This window comes from Asparagus officinalis, chromosome 5 (genome assembly GCF_001876935.1).
Source record: "Asparagus officinalis chromosome 5, Aspof.V1, whole genome shotgun sequence".
NCBI lineage: Eukaryota > Viridiplantae > Streptophyta > Magnoliopsida > Asparagales > Asparagaceae > Asparagus > Asparagus officinalis.
In genome coordinates, this window is record NC_033798.1 from 98,114,970 (window position 1) to 98,122,094 (window position 7,125).

General features: G+C 36.2%; 1 long non-coding RNA gene across 2 annotated transcripts; it reads left to right on the forward strand.

Annotated features, from left to right (window-relative positions):
• LOC109840321 lies at positions 1,001-6,872 on the forward strand. 2 transcript variants are annotated; one of them, XR_002246886.1, is made up of 5 exons: positions 1,001-1,467; positions 1,593-1,639; positions 5,539-5,698; positions 6,557-6,658; positions 6,750-6,872. It is a non-coding gene; the product is annotated as an uncharacterized LOC109840321 (long non-coding RNA). The 2 variants fall into 2 exon arrangements; XR_002246885.1 differs by having other exon boundaries at positions 1,001-1,639.

Sequence of the window (7,125 nt, forward strand, 5' to 3'; positions counted from 1 at the left end):
TAAACTTGGTTTTATTCAAAATAAATTAGATAATTGTGTATATGTCTTGAAAAGTGGGAGCAAGTTTACTATATTATCCTTATATGTGGATGATATATTGCTCGCTGGAAATGACATAGAAATGTTGAATAAAACCAAGGCAGATCTCAGCGAAAAGTTTGAGATGAAAGACATGGGAGATGCATCATATATTCTTGGAATTCAAATAATTCGAGATAGAAAGTCTAGAATGCTAAGTTTAAACCAAGAAAAATATTTAAGATCAGTTCTTAAAAGGTTTGGAATGGAGAATTCCAATCCGGCACCAACTCCGTTGGTTATGGGAAAGAGATTATGTAAAGAGCAAAGCCCTGGAGAGGGGCAGAAGCCATTAGATGTTCCTTATGCTCAAGCAATTGGAAGCTTGATGTATGCAATGTTGTGCACCAGACCTGATATAGCTTATGCTGTGAGTCTAGTCAGTAGATATCAAAGTAATCCAGGACCAGCACATTGGGAAGCTGTTAAAAGGATTATGAAGTATATCAGAGGTACATTGACTCATAGATTAGTTTATCAAGCTGATTCGCTTGAACTCCTCGGTTATTCCGATGCTGATTTCGGAGGTGATAAAGATGATGGAAAGTCCACTTCGGGACACTTATTTATCTTTGGAGGAGGAGCTGTTTCTTGGAGTAGCAAGAAACAAGGGTGTGTTGCTAGATATACTCAAGAAGCTGAATATATAGCTTGTAGTATGGCAACTACACATGCTGTCTGGATAAGACGGTTTTTGATTGATCTTGATCTCAATTTGTTAGAGGGACCTATTGATGTTTATTGTGATAATCAAGCGGCAATTAGCTTAATCAATAGTGGCGCGAATAGCTCCAAAGGAAAACATATTGAGATCCAGTATCACTATATTCGAGATATTGTAGAAAAAGGAGAAGTCAAAGTGACTTATATCCCTACTACAGATATGATTGCTGATCCTTTAACAAAAGGAATACCAGCAGAATCTTTTATCAAACATGTAAGTTTGATGGGACTTAGGAATAAATAAGTCCAAGTAAAATTTCATGAATAATGAAATAAGAGTTACTCTCTACGGATAGTGGGAGTAATGGTAAGCAGAAACATCCGATCTCACGGATAGTGGGAGGCATGTCACTTGGTTAATTTGGTCAAGTGGGAGATGTTAGCTAGACTCGGTCATGGTGACCAAATCAACGTTTGTTTCTCTGTTGAGAGAAACGTGGGAACGTGGAATGGTTTGTTGAGAGGAAATCTCTCATGGGGCGGATTTGAGGGGGGTGGAGATAGTGGGCTTAGCCCCTATAAAAGGAGGGTTAATCTCCTTCAGAATACACAACAACGAAGAAAAAGATAAAAACCTCTTACCCATTATCGGAGCCCCCCTCAAAATTCCATCGCTGCTCCTCTGATTTCAAGCACTGGATATGAGTTGGAAATTAGCTTCTAATGGTAATTGATTAGAATATTTTCTTGTTGACGAATAGAAGATTTTTGCTTTATTCGATTTATAGAATTCGAATCGATTCACATTTATTGCACGAGTTTTTAATCAATCTGGTGTCTTTTTTACACAGACTTATCCGAATCCATTGCAGAATAATCCAGCTTATTCAGTTGTTAAGTATGTGTATTTTCTCTTTTTCATTTGATTTACATAAAATGTTGTTTATTTTGATACTGCACTATTAAGCTTGAGGATTAATAGACAATATTTTTTTTGCAGGCAGTATTTTGTCAACGATTCATTTTATTAGTCTATTATCCTAATTATATTTAACATGAACCTAGCTACTATATACTTGCTAGTTGTGTGAATTTATTGATAATCAGATTTCCAAAATTTTGTGTATTGCAAATAATTTAGCTAAACCTGTGATATGTCAAATTTGATGCGTGACGATAATTGAGCTAGATATGAAACTCTCTATCCTATCTGAGTGCCTCGTTGAGTCTGTCACAGTCACCGTTAGAGCCAAAGCCATACCTATAATAATTTCATAACTCAATTCTTTCCGTTAGATTTAGTTCAAAATCTCTATTGTTATAGGCACAATTCAGTCCATATAGAAAACAATGTAGTTTTCGTAGCATTTCTGTCAGTTGGTTGCATTTGTCATTTTGGGCTATTGATACATCAAACTCATTTTCCCCACCCACCTCCGTTATGGCTATTGTAATTGCTTCAGCTCGTGGCGATAAATTCGATGCTTGAATCGTCGAAGTCAAAACAGCTATTGTAATTTCTTACACTAAAAAAATCTGGCCTCAGATATTATCTTTCAATGACTTTCACTAAAAAACCATGACAATGATGTAGATTGCCCTGTTGTTTTAGTCAGTAATCTATCCCCTTAAACTATTTGGGATGATGGAATGGTATAAGTTCTTGCTAGCATTTACTGTACTAGGTATGGCAGTTGATGGAATGACTTTTAACTTTTGCCCTGGTTATGATCAGATGTTCTTTAGGAATGTAAGCTACTCTGGATAGGAGCTGGTGCGAATCTCAAAAGATAATGTCTAATTTGGGTATTAAGTGTGAGATGATACATGCGTGTCCCAATGATTATATAATTTACTGGAAAGAAAATTAAGATAAGATGGAGTGTCCTATTTACGGAGAGGCTAGATATAAGAAGAAAGTACATGGTCAGAAGAAAGATATACCTATCAAGATAGAACGATACTTTCCCATAACACAGAGGCTACATAAGCTATTCAAGTGTAAGAAGACAGCAGTGGCGATGACCTGGCATCACCGTGCACATCCAAGTGAAAATGGACGAATGAGTCATCCTAGAGATACGCCTGCATGGAAGGATTTTGACAATAGACACATAACATTTAGTCAGGAGCCCCGCGATATCAAGCTGGGATTGGCTAGTGATGGCTTTTGCCCCTTCAGCTTTAAGGGCAATCCCCACAGCACATGGCCCGTTGTGATGAAGGTTTATAACCTCTCACCATGGTTGGCTATGGACCAATCATATTTTATGATGTCTCTTTTTATTAATAGTCCTAAGTCATCGGGAAACAATATTGACGTCTATCTTCGACCTCTTATCGAAGAGTTAAGGTCTTTATTCATCGATGGTGTGGAGACATACGATGCGGACACGGGGCCAAACTTTACCATGCGTGCATCCTTAATGTGGACAATCAACGATTTTCTTGCGTATGAAATGCTATCTGGTTGGTCTATACATGGTTACACTACATGTCCTTACTATCATCTCCAGACAATATCGAGAAGGCTATCCTTTAGCAATAATACTTGTTATTACAGCCATCGACGCATGTTGGATGAAAATCATCCGTATAGAGATGACATCATCTACTTTGATGGTACTAAAGAGAATCGCCCGTGTATAGATCCATTATCCGGAGAGGATATATTTGCTCAGTGGAATGGTAGAAACAACGTGACTTTTGGAAAAGTTAAGGGAAGACAAGAAACACTACAGGGATGGAACAAGAAAAGTATCTTCTCGAACTACCATACTTGAAGACAAATAAAGTGCGACACAATCTAGACGTCATGCACATTGAGAAGGGAGTATTTGAGCACATTGGTAACCTCTCTGTAAAGATGAAAAATCAAAAGATAACCTCAAAGCTCGAAGGGATTTCTAGGCGTGGAACATTAGAAAAGAGTTGCATCTTATACCAAAGGCAAGCAATCCAGACCAATTTGTACTCCCCAATAGTGTGTATTACATGTCACCACATGAAATAAAAAATTTCTTCAGGTGTTACATGAGTTGAAGGTTCCTACGGGTTTTCAGGATCATTTAGTAAGAAGATAAAGATTGTTAAAGGCAAGATCGAAGGGTTGAAGAGTCATGATCACCATATTATTATGAATCATCTTCGTCCACTTTCTCACAGGACTTCCCTTCCTAAATCAGTCGGTTTAGTGATCAACGATCTTTGCAGATTCTATAGGGAATTGTGCGCTAAAAACATTAAGGATAATAAGTTAAACAAGCTAGAGGCTGAAATTCTCTTAATTTTGTGCAAGCTTGAGCGGATTTTTCCACCATTCTTTGACATCATTATACACCTGATTGTTCATCTTGCAACCGAGGCTAGGCTTGCCGGACCCATACAATATCGATGGATGTACCCCATCGAAAGGTACATTTAGTTTTTCAGTTAATGTAATCGATATATTTTTATTTTATAGCTTGGATGTGGTGATATAGTGTAAACTTTTGTATGTACATTCTCACTCTGAAAAATTATATTCGCAATAGAAATTGACCAGAGGGTTCTATTATGGAAGGTTATCTGCTAGAGGAAGTAACCACTTTTTGTTCTTGTTATCTGGATAAACTCAACAGACCTCTTGTGATTCATGACAGACCATCTAAAAAGCCGGATTACAATTGAATGACGCCCGCATTTATCAATAATATTCATCGTTTTATCCTTCTCAATATCGAATGCCATGGAGAAGTTAGAGAGTATGTCTATTTCGCATAATTATATATGTTTATATGACATAATATACTTCTCACATTAACTACTCATTTTGACATTAGAATATACAAGGATGAAATACGTGCAACACATAGTAATTGGAATGAGTCACGTGTTGAAACACATCATCAGGACAAGTTTTGCAATTGGTTTAAACATTATGTAAGATTTCTATTCTCTCATTTTTTGACTCATTCTATTAATTTAATCTATCATCTTTATGTAATTGCTGTATTAACCTTTTTGTCAGAGCCGATTACCAGGTGTAGAATCAATATTAGATAAGGAACTTGGATATTTGGCTACACTTCCGGATGTTGAAGTTAAATACTATAAAGGATTCGGTGTTGGCGATTTCAAGTTTGAAATCAAGTCTATAGAAGAATCTTGAACCACCCAAAATAGTAGAATTGTAACCCTAGGTACTAATGACGAGACATACTATGGGTACCTTGATAACATACTTGGTATCAACTATCCAGGATAAGCAGGATGCATTTATGTCTTTCAGTGTGTTTGGTATGATATGAAGACTGAAACTGATAAGTGGAGAGATAATTACGGGACTTGGGTAGATGAATATGGATTGACAAGTGTAAACATCACACGTTTTTTCTTTGAGGACGATCCATTTATATTTACAGAACAAGCATTTCAAGTATACTACTTGAAGTGCTTGAGGCATTCAGGGTGAAGTGTTGTATGTCGATGGAGGCCCAGTCATACTTACGATGTCCCATAATTCTTAGATTCGGAGGTTGTAGAGATCAATGATGGCGAAGAATTTGAGCGGGGATGAGTTGTATATCAAGATAAGTCTCCTGAATCTGATAAAGTTTCATGGGTTAGGAATGATTTGAATAGTAAAATATTTGTAGATGTACCTACAACTTCTAGGGAATCTGTAGAGCCTAACACTTTTGTAAAGCAAAAAAGGTAACCATTATTAAAATTCATGTTCTTTAAAATTTATATCTTCAAATTTATAAATATGTCTATGTCGCATATATCTTACATGAATTGTAAAATTCTTTCTAGGGCTTGACGAAGATGTCTGGAGTTCCATTATGGAGCAAATCACATAGATTTATACAACGCGGAGACATGCATCGTCAGGCGAGAGAGCGTAGGAGCGATCTCGAATCTACTCATGTTGCTACATCCGTACCTAGCATTGAGGAGTTTACTCCAGTCAGAGGTAACTATTTAATTTTCTTTTGATTCTGTTTTAACATGACACCTAATCTTTACTCCTTATATTTCTTTATTTCATTATGTTTATTATAACAATTGTGCCACTCCTGCTATGTAATAGAACCATTTTACCTTGATTAGCAAATCGACAAGCGCCTACAGAAGAAAATGATTTACAGACGACCCCTACTTCACACTCCATACCTTCTGGACAATCGTCAAGTCAGTATATTTTTAGTGTATTAAGTGTTCTAAATTTAATACGTTGAGGCTAGATATATGTGAGTCTCGATCAAAATTAGAAAATAATAAGCCTCTGTGAGCTTAATCTGGTAAAGGATTTATGTAACGAGTTTTATTGAATAACCCAGATTAATCTGGTAAAGGATTTATGTACCAAGTTTTATTGAATGAGTTTGTTTTTGTGTGTCTTCCTTTTTTTAGAGTGGATCCACATAAAATGAATCAGTTTGAAGCTGAAAGTTTTGGCTTGAACATTTTCAGTGAGTATATGTTAATTAATCAAGTTAAATGCACAACATTAGAAGAAAGCACATGCTTGGTATGCAGTCATAAAGAACTTATGCATTATGCTTGTGTTTTTAGAGAGGGTCCGGTATAATAGGTATCAGGTAAAACAAGAGTGTTATGAGGTGTGAAAAAATACTCCCGAAGCAGAGAGGGAGGCTCTCTTTGTTACTCCAACGTTTTCTATGGTTGATAGAGACTCATGGGCTAAATTGTGCGCTTATTATGATTCAGAGGACAAGAATGTGTATAGTTTGAACTAAATCAATTGTTTAGTAGGTAATTAATTTTGCTTTTGTTTGATTACAAATCTAAATATAACAATAACATGCAGGAGGAGGCGAGACGTAATGCGCAAAATCGGGCGTTAAATTTCCATGGTAGAGCAACCTATACAGGTGGCTTGAGGAACATGTGTCGGGCTATGAATCGATTGGTAATTTTGCTTCTTAAAACTATTTAAAATTCAGATTATATAATTCTTAATGATTTGATCGATTATACAACATATTTTTGGTGAATTACAGAAAAGTCAAATCATTGAGGATGGTGGCACACCTACTATATTGAAACTATATTTGGATACTCACTCGTCATCAGTAGATAAGATCACCGGAGAGTATATATACCCGGACAACAGCACTAAGGGGTATTGCGTAAGTGTGAATGTGATAGAAACTAGGGATTTTTATGCAGTCTACTTAAATTTCAGTATTACACAAGTTTCCTATTTTCAGTATTACCTCAAATAGGCATCTCTACAAATACAATCAACTCCTTGTGAAACTTGTTTAAGAAAAAAAAATTGCCGACCAATAAGCTTGAATCCCAAATAAGACACTCTTTATGAGTTAAACTCTTCTTGATGATGCTCGCAACACTACTCACCTCCTTTCTCTTGTT